At 39.1% G+C, this 20,744-nt stretch overlaps 1 protein-coding gene and 1 long non-coding RNA gene across 6 annotated transcripts in view; one reads left to right on the top strand and one right to left on the bottom strand.

The window, feature by feature from the left end:
- LOC116571418 overlaps nucleotides 1-20,435 on the bottom strand; it is a 101,805-nt gene extending 81,370 nt beyond the window's left edge. For 4 of the 5 annotated variants that reach the window (XR_004277873.1, XR_004277875.1, XR_004277876.1 and 1 more), the window contains exon 1: nucleotides 20,365-20,435. This is a non-coding gene — a long non-coding RNA (uncharacterized LOC116571418). The remainder of the gene's footprint in view (nucleotides 1-20,364) is intronic. The other variant, XR_004277874.1, reaches the window with a different exon arrangement.
- A 4-nt stretch (nucleotides 20,436-20,439) lies between these two features.
- Nucleotides 20,440-20,744, top strand: part of HORMAD2 (HORMA domain containing 2) — a 97,391-nt gene continuing 97,086 nt past the window's right edge. Inside the window, exon 1 of the mRNA XM_032309336.1 lies at nucleotides 20,440-20,740. The gene's annotated coding sequence lies outside the window, so the exon portion shown is untranslated. The remainder of the gene's footprint in view (nucleotides 20,741-20,744) is intronic.

Below are 20,744 nucleotides of genomic sequence, written 5' to 3'. Positions count from 1 at the left end.
CCCAGAAGATTAACAAACTCCAAAAGGATAATATCAAAGAGATCTACACTTAGACACCTCATAATCAAACTACTGGTAGTCAAAGACAAAGAGAGAATCTTGAAAGCAACAAAGAGAAGCAAATCATCACACACAAGATATCCTTAATAACAGTAACAAATGACTGGAATGGCATATTCGAGGTAATGAAAGAAAGACTTTCAAACTAGAATTCATATCCAAGAAAACTAATCTTCAAAAACAAAGGAGAAATTAAGACATTTCCAGATAAACAGCTGGAGAGAGAACCAGTCACTATCAAACTTGCTGTACAATAAATATTAAAAGGAATCCTTCAGGCTGAAATGAGAGGACACCAGATAGTAACTTAGATTCACATAAAGAAATAAATAACACTTTGACAAAGGTAACACACAGATAACTAAAAAACAATATAAATGTGTTTTCTGTTTGTAAATTCTTTCTCCTATCTGATTTAAAAGACAACTGTGGTAATTATAAAGCTGTGCTGCAGGTTTATAATGTTTATGTATAAGGTGTATGTGTGATAACAACAGCATAAAGGTAGGGGGAGGAAAAGGAGCTACATAAGAGTCAAGTTTTTATAAACTATTTATTTTTTTAAAAGATTTTATTTATTTATTTGATAGAGAGAGAACACAAGTAGGCAGAGAAGCAGGAAGAGAGAGAGGGGGAAGCAGGCTCCCTGCTGAACAGAGAGCCCGATGCAGGGCTCGATCCCAGGACCCTGAGATCATGACCTGAGCCGAAGGCAGATGTTCAACCCACTAAGACATCCAGGCACCCCTTTTGTAAACTATTTAAATGAAGTTGCATTAATCTGAACTAGATTGCTATAAAGATATTAACTGTAATCCCCAGGAGACCACTATGAAAAAAACAAACAAAAAACCACAAATGACAGGAGAATGAAATGGTACACTAGAAAATATCTACCAAGAAGACAGTATGGAGAGGAATAGAAAAATAAAAAGATAAGACATGTAGATGGGGCACCTGGGTGGCTCAGTCAGTTAAATGTCTGCCCTCGGCTCAGGTCATGAACTCAGGATCCTGGGATCAAGCCCGGAGTTAGGCTCTCTGCTCGGTGGGGAGCCTGCTTCTCCCTTTCCCTCTGCCTGCCACTCTGCCTAATTGTGTTCCCTCTCTCTTTGTCAAATAAATAAATAGAATCTTTTTCTTAAAGATCTTTGAGATCTTAAAAGATCTTTAAAAAGATCTTTAAAAGATCTCAAAGATCTTTAAGAAAAAGATTCTATTTATTTATTTGACATAAACAGATACATAATAGATACATAAATAAATAGAATCTATTTATTTATTTGACAAAGAGAGAGGCAGCGAGAGAGGGAACACAAGCAGGGCAAGTGGAAGAGGGAGAAGCAGGCTTTCAGCAGAGCAGGGAGCCTGACAAGGTCATGACCTGAGCCAAAGGCAGATGCCTAACGACTGAGCTACCCAGGTGCCCCAATAAATAAAATCTTAAAAAAAGATATGACATAAGAAAACAGTAAAATGGTAAACATAAATTCTACCTATCAGTAATTACATTACTTATAAATGTAGATTGACTAAACATTCCAATCAAAAGGCAGAGGTTGCTCTTTTGAATGAATAAAAATAACATGACCTAACTATATTCTATCTATAAAAGACATACTTCAGAATCAACGACACACATAGATTGAAGGTAAAAGGATGGGGAAAAAAATGAACCATACAAACAATATTCAAAGGAGAGCTGGAGTGACTGTACTATATCAGACAAAGTGGACTCTGACACAAAAAAACTGTCACTAGAGATAAAGAATGACAATTAATAATAAATAAGTCAATTCATCAAGAATATATATAATTATAGACATATACCTACCTAACAACAAAGACTCAAAATACATGAAGCAAAGAAGTATAGAAATAAAGGGAGAAATAAGACAACAATAATTAAGTACCTTACTTTCAATAATAAATAGAACTAGACAGAAGATCAACAAGGAAACAAGACCTAAACAACACTGGAAACTAACTACACCTGAGAGACATCTGAAGAACACTCCACTCAAAACACCAGAACATACATTCTCAAGTACACATGGAACACTCTAAAAAACAGACAGTATGTTAGGTCTTAACACAATTGTCAATAAACTTAAAAGGACCAAAATCACACAAAGTATGTCCTCTGACTATAATAGAATAAGAAATAAATAACCAAAAGGAAATGTGAGAAATTCACAAATATGTGGCAATCACACAACACACTCCGAAATAACAAACAGGTCAAAGAAGTCATTAGGTAAATTAGAAAATACTTTGAGGTTAATGAAAACAAGAACACAAGGTGCAAAAATTTATGGGATACAGCTACACACTCAGAGGAGTATTTATTTACAGCTCTAAGTGCTACATTTTTTTTAAAAGATTTTTTTATTTATTAATTTGACAGACAGAGATCACAAGCGGGCAGAGAGGTAGGCAAAGAGAGGAGGAAGCAGGCTCCCTGCTGAGCATAGAGGCCAATGCGGGGCTGGATCCCACGATCCTGGGATCATGACCCAGCTGAAGGCAGAGGCTTTAACGCAGAGGCTTTAACCCACTGAGCCACCTAGTGCCCCTCCAAGTGCTACATTAAAAAAAAAAACCTCAAATTAATTACATATATAACCTTACACTTTAAGAAAATAGAAAAAGAAGTGCAAACTAAATCTAAAGCAAGCAGAAGGAAGAAATAATACATTTTAGAGCAGCAATAAATGAAATAGAAAACAATAGAAAAAAAAATCAATGAAATAAAAAGGTGGTTCTTATTTTTTTAAAGATTTTATTTATTTATTTGACAAACAGAGATCACAAGTAGACAGAGAGGCAGGCAGAGAGAGAGGAAGGGAAGCAGGCTCCCCGCTGAGCAGGGAGCCCTATGTGGGGCTCGATCCCAGGACACTGAGATCATGTCCTGAGCCAAAGGCAGCGGCTTAATCCACTGAGCCACCCAGGCGCCCAAAAAGGTGGTTCTTTGAAGGGATCAACAAAATTGACAAATTATTAGTTAGAAAGACCAAGGGAAAAGAGAGAGAAAATTCAAATTACTAAAATCAAAATTAAAAGAGGGACATTATTAGTAACCTGACGGAAACAGATTTATAAAATAATTTTATGGGGCACCTGGGTGGCTCAGTGGGTTAAGCCGCTGCCTTCGGCTCAGGTCATGATCTCAGGGTCCTGGGATCGAGTCCCACATGGGGCTCTCTGCTCAGCAGGGAGCCTGCTTCCCTTCCTCTCTCTCTGCCTGCCTCTCCGTCTACTTGTGATTTCTCTCTGTCAAATAAATAAATAAAATCTTTAAAAAAAAAAAAAAATAAAATAAAATAAAATAATTTTATGAACAAATGTATGCCAACAAATAGGATAACCTAAAAGAAATACATAAATTCCTATAAAGATCCAAACTACTAAAACTTACCCAAGAAGAAAAAGAACATCTAAGTAGGCCTATAACAAGCAAAAAATTGAATCAGAAAACTTCCCAAAAGAAAAGCCCAGAACCAGGTGACTTCACTGGAAGTGTATTGAATGTATAAAGAGGAGTTCACAAACTCTTGCAAAGTATAAAAGAGGAAAGAACATTTCCTAGCATTTTTAAAAGTCAAAAAAAAATTAGAGATTGATACTCCTTATGAATGCAAGATGAAAAAGTCCTAGCAATCTCAATCCAGCAACATATAAGATTATGCACCATGACCAAATGGAATCTATCCCAGGATTGCAAGGTTATTTCAATAGATGGAAATAAATCAATTTAATACATCATATTAAAAGCCTTAAGAACAGGGGCACCTGGGTGGCTCAGAGCGTTAAAGCCTCTGCCTTCGGCTCAGGTCGTGATCCCACAGTCCTGGGGTGGAGCCCCACATTGGGCTCTCTGCTCAGCAGGGAGCCTGTTTCCTCCTCTCTTTCTGCCTGCCTCTCCGCCTGCCTCTCTGCCTACTTGTGATCTGTCAAATAAATTAAAAAAAAAAAAAACTTAAAAAAAATTTCATTAAAAAAAAAAAGCCTAAAGAACAAAAGCCACATGATGATCTCAATATATGTACAAAAAGCATTTGACAAAACCCAACAACTTTTCATGATGAAAACACTCAACTTAGAGGGAAATTTCATCAACCTGATTAAGGGCATCTATGATAAACCCCACTGAACATTATACTTGATGGTGAAAGACTGGATGCTTTCCTCTAAGGTCAAGACAAGGCAAAAATGTTCACAGCTCTATTGTGACAGCTCTATTCAACACAGTACCAGAGGTAGGGTGCCTAGGTGGCTTAGTCGGTTAAGTGTCTGACATTAGCTCAAGTCATGATCTCAGGGACCTGGGATAGAGTCCAGCATGGGGCTCCCCCCTCAGTGGGGAGTCTGCTTCTCCTTTTGCCCTTCCCCCTGTTTGTGCTCTATCTCAAATAAGTAAATAAAAATCTTTTAAAAAATAAAATCTTAAAAAAGAAACAAACTGGGCTCCTGGGTGGCTCAGTGGGTTAAGCCGCTGCCTTCGGCTCAGGTCATGATCTCAGGGTCCTGGGATCGAGTCCCGCATCGGGTTCTCTGCTCCGCGGGGAGCCTGCTTCCTCCTCTCTCTCTCTCTGCCTGCCTCTCTGCCTACTTGTGATCTCTCTGTGTCAAATGAATAAATAAAATCTTTAAAAAAGAAAAAAAAAAAAGAAACAAACTAACCAAAAACAACAATAAAAACCAGTTTCAGAAGTTATAGCCAGGCATTAGCCAAGAAAACAAAAGGTACCCAGATTAAAAATAAGTAAAATTATCTCTGTTTGCAGATTACATAATCTTTATGTAGGAAATCCACACAAAAATCTGTAAGAATTAATAAGCTATTTCATCATGGTTGCAGGATACAAGATCAATACATAAAAGCGAATTATATTTCTATACAGTAGCAGTGAATGATATGCAAATGGAATTTAGAAAACAATTCCACTTATATTAGCATTATTATAGACTGAACTGTGCCCCAAATCATATATTAAAGTGCTATCCCCAACCTGACTATATTTGGAGATGGGGTCTTTATGAAGGTTTTTGGAGTTGGAGCCTTTAAGAAAGTAATTAAAGTTAAATAAGGTCAAGGGTTAGGATCTAATATGATAGGACTAGTGTACTTACAGGAAGAAGAGACACCAAAGATTGATCTCTGTCTCTACAGATGCACAGAGGAAAAGCCACATGAAGACACAGGGAGAAAGTGGCCATTTGCAAGTAAAAAAGAGAGGTCTCCAAGAAACCAAACCTGCTGACACCTTGACCTTGGTCTTCCAGTTTTCAGAACTGTGACAAAATACTTTTCTGTTGTTTAAGCCACCCAGTCTGTGCTTCTTCTGTTATGGCAGTCCAAGAAGGCAAACAGAAGCATCAAAAAGAATAAAAAATTCAGGAATAAATTTTAAAAAGTAAATTTAAAGAAGTTCAAGACCTGTACACCAAAAACAACATCACTAAAAGAAACTAAAGAACAAAATAAATGGAAAGATACTCCATCCATGGATTAAAATGGAAATACTCCCTAGTCTAGATCCAATATAATCCCCATCAAAATCCCAGTTGCCTTTTTTGCAGGAACTGACAACTGATTCTAAAATTATTGCAAGGGACCCAGAATAGCCAAACAATCTTGAAAAGAATGAAGTTGAAAGTGTGAGACAGAGACAAAGGAACTGCCTGGGGCATTTCCCTTCCCCTTCCCTTGGCATAACCACAGGGACACCTATGTGAACCAGCACAGCAAACACACTTGCTACCTAACTTGCTTACAAGCTCTGCAACCTCCATGCTCCAGAAGAACCACCCCTCCTAGTCACATCTGAGGTTCCAGTGCAGCAGGTCCCCTCCCCAAGACGACTAGCCCAAACCCTTGCCAAAACCACGTCTCCTGACCCTGGAGTCTTGTGATGCCCCAGTTCCAGTGGCAGTGGCAACAAGTCTCATTTCACAAGCAGACTGGAGCACACCTATTTAAAGTGTACCACTCTCAAACCAGGGACGAAACATTGCCTCCAACAGGCAAACAGAGCCTCTGTAGGTAACTAACTTGAAGGATAAAGTGGCCGGACATACTATCAGAGTGCATGTAGCACATATTGGAGACACTCCCAGAAGGGTGACATACTGGGGAACAGGAAACACTACACTGCAAGACCTCTTTCTTCACAAAGCCATTACTCTCAAGAACAGGAGACATAGCTGACTTTCCTAACACAGAGAAACAGGCATAAAGATTTAGACAAAATGAAAAAAACAGATGAATTTGTCCCAAATGAAACAGAACAAAGCCACAACTAGATCTAAGTGAAACAGATATAAGTCACATGTCTGATGGAAAATTTAAAGCAATGGTCACAAGTATACTCACTGGACTTGAGAAAAGAATGGAGGCTATCATTGAGATCATTAACACAGAGATAAGAAATAATACAGGAGAAACAAAAAGCTCGATAAATAAAATGAGAAACACACTAGATGGAATGGAAGCCTAGAAGAAGCAGAGAAAGACACAGTAATGGAAAGTAACCAAGCTGAACAAAAGACGGAAAAAAGAATTATGCAAAATAAGAACAGACTTAGGGAACTCAGTGACTCCCCAAAACATCGTAACATTCAAATTATAGGAGTAAGGAGAGAAAGAAAAGGGGCTAGAAAATTTATCTGAAGAAATAATAACTGAAAACTTCCCTAGACTGGGGAAGGAAAAAAATATCCAGATTCAGGAGGCACATAAAACCCCCTACAAAATCAACAAAAGTAGATCCAAACCAAGACATAGTGTAATTAAAATGGCAAAATACAGTGATAAAGAAAAAATGTTATAAGCAGCAAGACAAAAGAAGACAGTTAATACAAAGGAAATCCCATAAGGCTATCAGTGGATTTTTCAGCAGAAACTATCTAAGCCAGAAAGGCATGGCATAATAAATTCAAAGTGCTGAAAGGGAAAAACATGCAGTCAAGAATACTCTATCCACCAAGGCTATCATTCAGAATAGGAGTTAAAGAGCTTCCCAGACAAACAGAAATTAAAGGAGTTCATGACCATTAAACCAGCTCTGTAAAAAACATTAAAGGGGATGCTATCAGTGGAAAGACCAAAAATAAAGTATGAAGGTAGGAAACACAAAGCAATAAAAAGAAATATTTTTTTTCCTTTTTCTTAAAGATTTTATTTATTTATTTATTTATTTATTTATTTATTCATTAAAGATTTTATTTGAGAGAGACACAGCATGAGAATGGGGAGGGTCAGAGGGAGAAGCAGACTCTCCACCGAACAGGGAACCCAATGAGGAACTCGATCTTGGGCCTCCAGGATCATAACCCGAGTCAAAGGCAGTCACTTAACCAACTCAGCCACCCAGGCACCCCAAAGATTTTATTTGAGAAAGAGAGAGAGAGCAAGTACGAGTGCACAAGCAGAAGGAAGGGCAGAGGGAGAGAGTCAAACAGACTCCTTGCAGAGCAGGGAGCCCGAACTGGGGCTCTATCCCTGGACCCCAGGATTATGACCTGAGCCAAAGACAGACACTTAACAGACTGCGCCACCCAGGTGCCCCTAAAAAGAAATATTCCTGTAAAAACAATCACTCGAGGAATTCACAAAATAAAAGGTTGTAGAATAGGACACTATTTATTTAAAATGTGAGGAGGACAGGAGTGAAGAATAGATTCAAACTTAACTATCAATTTAATATAGACTGCTAAATACAGAAGATATATACAAAAACTAATGGTAACCACAAATCAAAAACCACTAAAAATATGCAAAGAATAAAGAGAAAGAAATCCAAATATATGACTAAAGAAAACCAGGAAACGATGAAAGGAAAAATACATGAGAGAATCAGAGAAAATCTTTAGAAACAGCCACAAAACAAGAAATAAAATAGCAATAATATCTATCTATCAATAACTACTTTTAATATTGGGAGCCTAAGTCCTGTTATTATAGGAGGATTCTTCAGTCACTATGTCAGCTGGCATAGTTGTTTTCCTTTCTTCATATGATGAAGATCAGGGATCTAAACTTATCCGAAAAACCAGAGGCACCGCATGTTCCCGCTGGAATGGCGGGGTTTGCAGCAATCGTTGCAAATGGATTATATAAACTGAAGAGCAGGGGAAATACTAAAATGTCTGTTCACCTGATCCACATGTCTGTGGCAGCCCAAGGCTTTGTTGTGGGAGCAATGACTCTCAGTATGGGCTATTGCACTCAGAAGGAATTCTGGGCAAAGCCTAACCTTAGAATAAGAGAAGCTCTCTTGGTTTTGTTGGTGGTGCTGCTTTAATTAGGCATCTCATATTGAGTTTATATGTTTATGTTGAAAATAAATCATTTGAATGGGTCACACAATTAACACAGTAATTTAAGTATCGGCCTCCTTTCTTGCAAGCTTGTTCTGCCTGGTAACCAAATTACTAGTGACCAGGTAATTAGCTAGGTCATTCAGGAGAGTTAAATTAGCACATGTCAGTTTTAAATGTACTTGCTAGTGGCAAAATATGCTCCTTCTTAAACTCTTCTGATAAAATCATTTATAAAGTGGACAATTTGCCAATCCTGAAGTACTTCCAGTTGCTGCAGAATATCACTGCTGCAGATATCACATGCTTTTGATGTTATGTAGGAATCCCGTTTAACTGTGTTCCGCCTGTTCTGCAGACTGATTGAGTACTTCAGTTTTTAGGGCCGGTTGGCCCTTAACCCTTTCAGAACAGAGGATGGAATATAACATTATAAGCTCCCCCACAACCAAAAATGCGTATATTTAAACCAAACCTAAAAAGCCGATAACAGCTGCTTAGAAGTAGTACTTATTTCAGAATCATACTTGTAAATATGAGAATAACTTAACTGTGGATCCCAGTTTAGCTTTTTTTGTAATTGCAGAGTTATATTTATGTTGCTATTGTAGTTGAATAATTTTTAAATGTTATCTTGAAAAAAATATATATTTTAAGTACAAATGCAAAGGTTAAATGAAAAATAATTTTTTAAATGTAAAAAAAAAAGATTACTTTCAATGTAAATGGACGAAATGCTCCAATCAAAAGACACACAGTAACAATAGATTAAAAAAAAAAAAGAAAAGAAAAATAAGACCCATCTATATGCTGCCTACAAGAGACTCACTGTAGACCTTAAGACACCTGCAGATTGAAAGTGAGAGGAATGGAGAAACTTCTGTCATACAAATGGATGTCAAAAGAAAGCTAGAGTAGCAATACTTATACTGGACAAAACAGACTTTAGAATGAAGTCAAAAAGATGAAGAAGGGCACTGTATCATAAGGGGTCAACCCAACAAGAAGAATGGACAAGACATGCACCCAACATGGGAGCATCCAAATACATAACACTGTTAATAACACACAGAAAGGATAATAATACAATAACAGTAGAGAACTTTAACACTCCACACACAACAACAGACAGATCAACTAACCAGAAAATCAGGGGTGACTTCGGCTCAGATCGTGATCCTAGGGTCCTGCAATCGAGTCCCACATCAGTCTTCCCCTGCTCTCTGGAGAGCCTGCTTCTCCCTCTCCCTCTGCTGCTCCCCTTGCTTATGCTCTCTGTCAAATGAATAAATAAAATCTTAAAAAAAAAATCAACAAGAAAACAATGGCTTTGAATGACACAGTGGGCCAGATAGATTTAACAGATATATTCAGAACATTCCATCCTAACAGCAGAATACACATTCAAGTGCACACAAAACATTCTTCAGAATAGATCACATATTAGACCACAAAACAGATCCCAACAAGTTAAAAAACATGTAAGTCATACCATGCATCTTTTCTGACCAAACACTATGAAACTAGAAGTCAACCACAAGAAAAAAATCTAGAAGGACCACAAATACATGGAGGTTAAATAGCAAGCTACTAGTCAACTAATGAGTCATCCAGGAAATAAAAGAAGAAATAAAAAGTACATGGAAACAACGGAAAATGAAAACACAATAATTCAAAACCTTAAAACAGCATATACCACAGAAATACAATTATTATATAATATTATGAAAAACTACATGCCAACAAATTGGATAACCTAGAAGAAATAGGTAAGTTCCTAGAAATATATAAACTACCAAAATTGAAACAGGAACAAACAAAATTTGAACGGACTGCTTGCCAGCAAAGAAACTGAATCCGTAATCAAAAAACTCCCAAGAAGGGGCGCCTGGGTGGCTCAGTGGGTTAAAGCCTCTGCCTTCAGCTCAGGTCATGATCCCAGGGTCCTGGGATCGAGGCCCACATTGGGCTCTCTGCTCCACAGGGAGCCTGCTTCCCCCTCTCTCTCTGCCTGCCTCTCTGCCTACTTGTGATCTCTGTCAAACAAATAAATAAAAATCTTTAAAACAAAACAAAACAAAACAAAAAACTCCCAAGAAACAAAAGTGCAGGACCAGATGGTTTGCAGGTGAATTCTACCAAACATTTAATTAAGAGTTAAGGGGCGCCTGGGTGGCTCAGTGGGTTAAAGCCTCTGCCTTCAGATCAGGTCATGATCCCAGGGTTCTGGGATCAAGCCCCGCACTGGGCTCTCTACTCAGCAGAGAGCCTGCTTCCTCCTCTCTCTGCCTGCCTCTCTGCCTACTTGTGATCTCTGTCTGTCAAATAAATAAAATCTTTAAAAAATAATAATAAAATAAAATAAGTAAATAAGAGTTAATACCTACTCTTCTCAAATTATTCCAAAAAGTAGAAAAGGAAGGAAAATTTCCAAATTCCTTCTATGAGGCCAGCATTACCCTGATACCAAACCAGGTAAACAGACCACAAAAAAGAGCTACAGGCCAGTATGTCTGATGGACATAGATGCAAAAGTCCTCAACAAAATACTAGCAAACCAAATCCAACAATACATTTTAAAAAATCATTAAAAAAAAATTTCACCACAATCAAATGGGATTTATTCCTAGATTGCAAGCGTGGTTCAATATCTGCAAACCAATCAATGTGATACATCACATCAATAAGAAAGGATAAGAACCATATGATATTTCAATAGATGCAGAAAAAGCATTTGACAAAGTACAGGAGTCATTCATGATAAAAATCCTCACCAAAGTAGGTTTAGAAGGAACATACCTTAACATAATAAAGGCCATCTATGAAAAGCACACAACTAACACTATTTTCGAGAGCCTTTCCCTTAAGGAGAGAAACAGGCAAAGATGCCCACTCTCAACACATTTATTCATCATAGTACTGAAAATCCATAGTACTGAAAACCACAGCAATCAGACAACAAAAAGAAATAAAAGGCATCCAAATCAGTAAGAAAGAAGTAAAACTTTGACCATTTGTACATGACATATCATACACAGAAAACACAAATGACTCCACCAAAAAGCTGCTAGAACTGATATACAAATCCAGTAAAGTCACAAGAAATAAAATCAATATATAGAAATCTGTCACATTTCTATACACCAATAATGAAGTACAGAAGGAGAAATTAAGGAACCACTCCCATTAACAACTACATTAAATGTAGTTAAGATAGCTAGGAATAAATGTAACCAAAGAGGTAAAAGACCTGTACTCTGAAAACTATAAAACACTGATGAAAGAGATTAAAGATGACATAAAGAAAGGAGAGACATTCCACCCTGATGGATTGGAAGAACAAATATGTTTAAGTGTCTACCCAAAGCAATCTACATATTTAATGAAATCCCTATCAAAATACCAAGAGCATTTTTCACAAAACTAGAACAAATAATCCCAAAGTTTGTATGGAACCCAAAAAGACCCCAAAGAGCCAAAGCAATCTTTAAAAAGAAAAGATGAGGGGCCCCTGGGTGGCTCAGAGGGTTAAAGCCTCTGCCTTCGGCTCAGGTCATGATCCCAGGGTCCTGGGATCGAGCCCCACATTGGGCTCTCTCCTTGGCAGGGAGCCTGCTTCCTCCTCTCTCTCTCTGCCTGCCTCTGCCTACTTGTGATCTCTCTCTGTCGAAAAAATAAATAAAAGAAAAGAAAAGAAAAGATGAAGGCATCACAATTCTAGACTTCAAGTTATATTACAAAGCTGTAATAATCAAAATAGTATGGTACTTGCACAAAAATAGACAAGTAGATCACTGGAACAGAACAGAAAATCCAGAAATAAACCCTCAATTCTATGGCCAATTAATCTTCAACAAAGCAGGAAAGAATATCCAATGGAAAAAAGACAGTCTCTTCAACAAATGTTGGGAAAACTGGACAGTCACATGCAAAAGAATGAAACTGGACCACTTCTTACATCAAACACAAAAATGACTTCAAAATGGATTAAAGACTTAAATGTGAGACCAAAACCATAAAATCCTAGAATTTCTGTGACATCTGCCATAGGAACTTTTTTTCTAGATAGGCCCCAAAAAGGAAGGGAAACAAAAGTACAAATAAACTACTGGGATTATATCAAAATATAAAGCTTCTGCCCAGTAAAGGAAACAATCAACAAAACTAAAAGGCAACCTACAGGGCAGCCTTGATTTTGGCTCTGGTCATGATCTCAGGGTGGTGAGACCAAGCCTCCAGTGGGCTCCCCACTCAGCAGGGAATCTGCTTGAGTTTCTCTCCTCTCCCTCTGCCCCTCCCTCTGCTTGTGTGCGCTCTCTCTAAAATAAATTTAAAATTAAAAAAAAAAAGACAATCTATGGAATGAGAGAAGATATTTGCAAATGACATATCTGATAAAGGGCTAGAATCGAAAATATATAAAGAACTAAAACTCAACATCCAAAAAAGAAAAATCCAATTTAAAAATGGGCAGAAGACATGAACACATTTCGCCAAAGAAGACACCCAGATGGCCAAAAAACACCTGAAAAGATATTCACCATAATTTACCCTAGCGGGGGGTGCCTGGGTGGCTCAGTCAGTAAAGCCTCCGTTTCTGGCTGATCTTAGGATCCTGGGATCAAGTCCCATGCTGGGCTCCCTGCTCAGTGGGAGACTGCTTGCCCCTTTCCTTCTGGCCGTCCCCCTACTCGTGCATGCTCTCTCTCTCTCTCAAATAAATAAATAAAATCTTTAAAAATAGTAATAAACTTATCATCAAGGAAATGCAAATCAAAACTACAATAACACAGCACCTGTCAGAATGGATAAAATCAACACAAGAAACAACAGGTGTTGGCAAGGATATGGAGAAAAGGGAACCCTCTTGCACTCTTGGTGGGAATGCAATCTGGTGCAGCCACTGTGGAAACATTATGGAGGTTCCTCAAAAAGTGAAAAATAGAACCACTCCATGATCCAGAAATCGCCATATGGAATATTTACCCAAAGAATACAAAAAACACTAATTCAAAGGCATACATGCACTCCTATGTTTTTTGCCGCATTATTTACAAACTATGGAAGCAGCTCCAATATCCATCGATAGATGAATAGATAAGGAAGATGTGGTAATATATATACCAGCCATTAAAAAAGAATGAAATCTTGCCATTTGCAAAAACATGAATGAAGCTTTGAGAGTATAATGCTAAGTGAAATAAGGTGGTTAGAACGAGACAAATACCACATGATTTCACTCATATGTGGAATCTAAAAAAAGAAACAAATGAGCAAAGGGGAGGGTAGACAGAGACAAACCAAGAAGCCAACTCTTAACTATAGAGAATAAACTGATGATTACCAGAGGGGAGGCGGATGGGACATGGGTGACACAGGTGATGGGGATTAAGGAGTGCACTTGTTGTGATGAGCACCAGGTAATTAAAATAAAAACTTTTTTTTTTTAAGACTTTTTTTTTAATTTATTTGAGAGAAAGCCAGGGCATGAGGGTGTAAGGGGCAGAGGGAAAGGGACAAGCAGACTCCCTGCTGAACAAGGAGCCTGATGTGAGACTTGATCCGAGGACTCTGGGATTATGACCTGAGCTGAAGGCAGACCCTTACCTGAGCTACACAGGTGCCCGTAAATTAAAAGTTAAAATTTTTTTTAACTCTTTTCTCCACATCCTCATTAACACTTGTCTTTTTGCTAATAGCCATTCTGACCCATGTGAGGTGATATCTCATTATGATTTTGATTTGCATTTCCTTGATGACTGGAGATGCTGAGCATCTTTTCATGTGTCTCATGACCACCTGTATATTCTCTTTGGAAAATGTATATTCAGGAGGATTATCCTTAATAGCCAAAAAGTGGAAGCAAGCCAAATGTCCATCAACTTATGAAGAGATATACAAAATGTGGTATATACATGCAATGGAACATTATTCAGCCATAAAAAGAAATGAAGTCCTGATACATTGATACATGCTATAACATGAGTAACATACTTTTAATTTTACACCAAATGAAAGAAGCCAGACACAAAAAAGCTATATATGGTGGGATTCCCCCTATGTGAAATATCCAGAATAGTCAAATCTATAGAGGCAAAAAGTAGATTAATTGTTGACAGGGTATAGGGGAGGAAGAAATGGGGAGTGACTGCTAAAGCATGGGGTTTCTTTTTGGGGTGATAACAATGCTCTGGAATTAGCAGTGATGATTACATCACTTTATAACTTTACTAAAAACCACTTATTTGTACACTTTAAAGTGGTGAATTTTGTTTATATGTAAATAAAAGGTACATTTAAGAATGAGAATGTTTTTCTGTATGTATACTAGAATAAAAAGCTAACAAAAAAAGACACTGATTTCAAATTACGATAAATGGAAAAATAATACTAACAGAAATAGAAATTTGCAATGCATCTTTTCAAAGATCAACCCCATTATGTATAATTTGAACATACCCAGTACATCACTGGGATTATCTGGGATTCTTCTAACAACATACATGCATTCAATCGATGTGTGTTTATTGAGCATGTCATATGTATAGGCACTCTTCAACAAAGGGGGAGAGATGTCCACAGATTATTGATAAGGTCATATTTTGAACTCTTTCAATGCAACTTAATATAGTAAATCTTTCTGTGGTGTGTACTGACGTGACCAAAGTTAATGTAGCCCCTGGCACATTTGAGAATACAGCTTTCACAGGAATCTGGCTTTCTGGGACAGTTTTCTTAGGTGTAAGTCACAGTAAATCTCTAAATGATGTCTCCTTGAAATTCTTTCTCCCTCCCATTTTTAAAAGCTATGTAGGCAATCTTCCTGTAATACCTTACTCACTTTCCAGTTGTTAAACTTTTTTCTTGGCAGAAAGGAATTGCTTTTTGTTTGTTTAATGAGGAGAGATGTTAGAAAAGCCTGCCCTGGGGGCACCTGGTTGGCTCAGTCAATGAAGCTTGTGACTCTTGAAGTCAGGAGTTTTGAGTTCCACCTTGGGTATAGTGATTACTTAAAAAATAAATAAGTAAAAAATAAGTAAATAAAGGGGCAATTACTTACAAAAAGAAAAGAAAAAAAGTTTGCCTTAGATGTCTTATACTTGTATTCAATTTTCTCTAAGGTCATTAAGTATTCTGAATCTTGAATTAAGGACCTTCTCAACCAGAGGTCATTAATACTTAAACAATTATCATTGAGTTAGTATAAACTAAGAGAAGAAAAAAGGCTCCCATAGGGCTGAGGCTACACTATGCTCTTACAGGAGTGCTAAACAATGTTTTTGGTAACTGTCATTTTCCAAACATCAAAATGTGTAGAAAGTAAAGGGGTTCAAAATATAGGCTATCAATACTGCGGTAAATTTTGAAAGTCACCTCGGCTCAGATCTCGGTGCGGATGTACCAAGTAAAAATCATGTAAAGCCAGTTTAAAATCTATTTCATTTGAAACCTTTTCTATTAAATGATAAACATTAGGAGGCATAAAATAATTTTACATGTCACCAAAACCTCATAGTCAGCAGAAAAGAAAACCAAGTAGCCAAATGAGCATTTCTATAATGTTTCAGAATTATTACCTTCCTTGACATCGTGTCTTAGTCAGGGCACTCAAGCAGGCAGCAGCTTGTCACTTATAGCCCCTGTCATTTCCTATTCAGTTCATTAAACCCTAGGTTTTCCCCAGAAACATACAACCCACAAGGAGATTCTTCTGCCAGTTAGAAAAGATCAATTCAAAAGATGCAGAAATCAATATGCAACTCTGAATGGGCATGAAGGCCATAACAAATTGCCACCTACACACGGAATTATATTTTGTAGACTGACAGTGTGTGGGCAGAAGCAGCAGTAGCTTATGTTAAGATCTTATAGTTGGGCTTATTTTATATTGACAGGCTTATTTCATACTGACTGGCTTCTCGTTGGCTGAGAAAGAATGGATCACGTTCAAAAGCTAAAGCCAAGTTGGCAATCCTTTCTTTTTGCCTTTCTCTCTAAAAATTACCCTAAACAGGGGCGCCTGAGTGGCTCAGTCTCTTGAGCACCTATTACCGGTTTCAGCTAGGGTCATGAGGGTCTCAGGGTCTTGAGATCAAGTCCTGCCTGGGGCTCTGTGCTCAGCGGGGAGTCTGCTAGAGATTCTCTCTCTCCCTCTCCCCTTCAGCCCCTCCCTCTACCCCTCTACCCTCAGGGTGCAAGCGCACACACTCTCTCAGATAAATAAATCTTTTTAAAAAATTAATTCAAAAATAAAAAAATAATTCCCCTAAATAAGTTAGGCAACATCGCCAGTTTATACATGGAGGCCTGATTCAAAACTTCAGTTCTTTAAGTCATTTTGCCTCTCTTCTCAGTGATACTTAAAATTCTAGGACTCCAGAGTCACATTCATAAACACATTTATAAATACCACTGACCCCCCCCAAACATACCACATGACTAGTATATGCCCCAGTGGAGACTAGAATAAAATAACACCCTACTGTGGAAATGAGGGCTGGCACTCTCCTTTTAACCAAGAATAAGGCATTTGGGATAGCGAAGACAACATTTAGCTTTCAAAAGCATGCTGCTACCAGGAATGGAAAGAAAGGATCTTACACCTCCTTTTCTTTCCTAAATCTAAAGCGGTGGGCAAAATGTCTACATTTACTGGTTGGAAACTGTCAAACCATTGCCAAAGAATGAGCAAAGCAAATTACATACACATGCTCTCCTAAAATGCTACCTCCTTTGTGAAGCTGTCTCGATTCATTATTTAGCATGCATAGCTTTCTTCTCTACATCCTGTCTTATAATTTATACTTCCACTGATATTTGTATTAATATTTTCTCAATGAGTAATGTGTTTACAGGTATCTTCTCTTACTAAACTGTAAACTTCCACAGCTCAGAGACCAAATTATCATCTCTCTGGTTCCCAAAATGCGAAGCAGAGTGATTTATAATGGCAGGTGCAAAATAAATGCTTGATGAATGAATAAATATGGTGGTGTTATGATTGGAAGTTACGATTTAAGAGTTCTAATAAAAGTTGAAAGTAAATAGGGTAAAGAAAGCACCCGTCTTTTCTCTGTATTTGGTATCATGATTGTGTACACTGAAGAGGGATATGCATCTAAATACATTTTATATTCAATCTGTCTATTTTTTTTATTTTTTATAAGCACATATTTTTATCCCCAGGGGTACAGGTCTGTGAATCGCCATGTTTACACACTTCACAGCACTCACCAGAGCACATACCCTCCCCAATGTCCATAACCCCACCCCCCCTTCTCCCAACTCCCCTCCCCCCAGCAACCCTCAGTTTGTTTTGTGAGATTAAGAGTCACTTATGGTTTGTCTCAATCTGTCTGTTTTTGACAACCTTCAAGTAAACTACCTTTAGGAGAAGACTTTCAAGCTTACACTGAACTTCATCAGGAAATTTCCAATCAGTCAGAAAAATAGTATCTACTTCCTATGACGAAGAGTGCTATTAGATGCCTCAGAAAAAAAACTGCAAAATCTTAACAGCTAAGAGCATGACACCACAAGACTCTACCAACCAGGCGCTGCCTATATAAACTGATCAAGAAGAGAAAAAGACGAAACCCTGAATTTAACTGAGAAGGAAAAATGGTCTTTAGTTCTCAAAAAACAAGGGCTTAACTAGGGACTGATTAATGAGGAGTAATAACTGTTTCAGGTACACAGAGTAAGAAGCAGCACATGTGTCTAAAGAGAGAAAGGCAATGAAAATCATCTCAACTAAAAATTCTCTTCCCCCGGGCACCTGGGTGGCTCAGTGGGTTAAGCCGCTGCCTTCGGCTCAGGTCATGATCTCAGAGTCCTAGAATCGAGTCCCGCATCGGGCACTCTGCTCAGCAGGGAGCCTGCTTCCTCCTCTCTCTCTCTCTGCCTGCCTCTATGCCTACTTGTGATCTCTCTCTGTCAAATAAATAAATAAAATCTTAAAAAAAAAATTCTCTTCCCCACTGTTTTAATTTGTTTTGCATGTTATCTTACTATTGGATACAGGGTTTGGCCAAACTTTAACAACTGGTTATTTGGAAATTTCTACACAATGATCAATTTCTCCCACAATGTGCATTTTTTCCTTCCAAAACAAACAAGATACTTTGACAGGGACAATCTCCAGGCTCTTATTGAAAGGTACAAGAGAAAATGAGTAACTGAATATCATACAACACTTTTGAGTTCATTAGGCCATTATCCCCTGGGGTAGATTTAATCAAAAGATGAAGAGTACAAGCTCAAAAGCTTTTTAGTTGACAAGAAGCAAGTCTTTGGCTTGGGATTTTTGTGTTTCAGTTGTAAGTCAGCTTCACAGAAAAGTAATCAGAAACTAGACTGGCCAGACATTAGAAAAAAGCCTTGAAATGAAAGGTATAAGACCATGGGTCCTACTTGTGATTTGGTCTCGGTATTACCAAGTGTAGGGACTTTGCACAAACTACTTAAAACTCTGATCTGTAAAGTAAGGGACTAGACTAGTAATTCCTAAAGCCCCCTGTGGCACTCTCCATTTTTCATTGTCTAATATTGTTCCTTAAGTCATAGACTGGTTCTTTCAACTATATGAATACCTTCAATGAACATAATAAAGGACAGTTTCTGCCCTGAAGGAGTGGATAAGTCAGTGAGAAAAGTGAAGACTCCACTCATAGCTTCTTGGTGCTCATTCATCCATTCAAGTTCTAAACAAAGGTCACAGGAGTGAGGAATGAGAATGAATAGGAGCAGGAATGAGAATGACAAGGAGCAGAAGAAACTCCACCTAAGCTCTTAGAAGGGAGAAAGGAATTCACTTTTTCAGTCTACCAATGCTGATTAGTGATCCCTCTGTATCAGGCACTGAAGATCCTAGAGTGACCCAGACAGATCAGGCCTCTATTAAAGCTTATTTGCATTCTTAGTGGTGAAGAAAAACAGATTAGCAAATAAATGAAATCCAGATTGTGATAAATTTTAGGAAGGAAAACAACAGTAATAAGAGAGGGTCGGGTGGGATGAACTATCATTAGCATAGGGGTGAGGAGGAAGGCTCTTTGGAGACAGGAAGCTGAGACCCGAGCGCAGATGGGAATGAGGACAACCAGCATGGAAGGAAGTGTGTAAATACTGACTCCAAAAGGGCTGGAGCAGACAGACCATCTGCCAGGCTGGAGCTTAAACAGCAATCACTTCTGGAAAGTTTAGGATTTAAAGCAGTCATTCTCAACCAAGGGCGATTTTGCCCCTCAGGGGGATACCTGACTGCAACTGGAGACATTTTGGGTTGTCCCAATGTGGCAGGGAGAGTACCACTCCGGAGGTTGAGAAAACCTGAACTAAAGAACCATTACAGCCCAAGTTATGGTTTTCGTCATTCTGTTATTAACTCATGTTTTTACCAACTTGGGTCTTTTTTCCTTTACTGCAGAAACAAAGTAAAAACAGGTTTCAAGTGGGCCCATGCTTCAGCCACTCTCTAAGAAATCCCACCGCAGAGGTTCAAGGGACTCCGCGAACCTCTGAAAAGGTACACAAGGTAGTGACTATGTCCCCGAATGCGCGGGAAACGATCTGAAGAGACCCACCACCCAACTGCTCACGGGGGTCACCCCTGCGCGGAAGGGGCTGGATTAGGCGCAGTAGAAGGGGAGAACAAAGTCAGGTATCATTTGCGTAATTAAAATCGATGTTCAAGATAATGCAAACTGGGGTCCATGCTACGGAAGAAGTGGAGATGCCTCAAGGATTAAAACCTCTGCCCCAAGACCTCTAGCTCCCGCTGCTGGCTCCCGCATTAACACCCGTTCCCCAAGGCTCTAGACACTTCTTCCCCGACGCCGCCCTGCGCTGGCCTCAGACCTCTCTGCTCCACCCCCTCGCCCCGGTCCGGGTCCCAGTTCCAGGCTATCTCACCTGGCCCCGCCCGCGTCGACCGTAGGCCCCTCTAGGCCCGCAAGGGCCTCCCCGCCACCGCCTCACCTGGGTGGTCAATCGTCTCCCCAAGCTGTCCTCGACGTACCGGTTTGCCCAGGCAGAGCGGCCGGGAGTGGAAGGCCTCGCCAGGGTCTGTGGGTGGCGTCACGAGCCCCGCGCGGGTTCCTCAGGCCCGGGAGCGCGGGGCCAGCCCTCGGAAGGGCGAGAAAGGAGGCAGCAGAGACGCTGCGCCGGCGACCCGAGGGCATGCGGCCGGGAAACCGGGGCGAAGGAAGCCGGGCGCGGAGGACGCTGACGCTGAGGGAGCCGGGCCCATGAGGGGTCCGTTAGCGGCCGCTCGCCCCTTTTTGCATATTCATGAAGCCAAACGGGGCGGACCGCCCAGGAGGCTGGCAGCGGATATGTCATGAATTATTCATGAGTAA

The sequence above is a fragment of the Mustela erminea genome, chromosome 13 (genome assembly GCF_009829155.1).
Source record: "Mustela erminea isolate mMusErm1 chromosome 13, mMusErm1.Pri, whole genome shotgun sequence".
NCBI classification, from domain to species: Eukaryota; Metazoa; Chordata; class Mammalia; order Carnivora; family Mustelidae; genus Mustela; species Mustela erminea.
The sequence above is the reverse complement of the archived record's forward strand: the minus strand, read 5'-3'. Positions and strand labels throughout refer to the sequence as shown.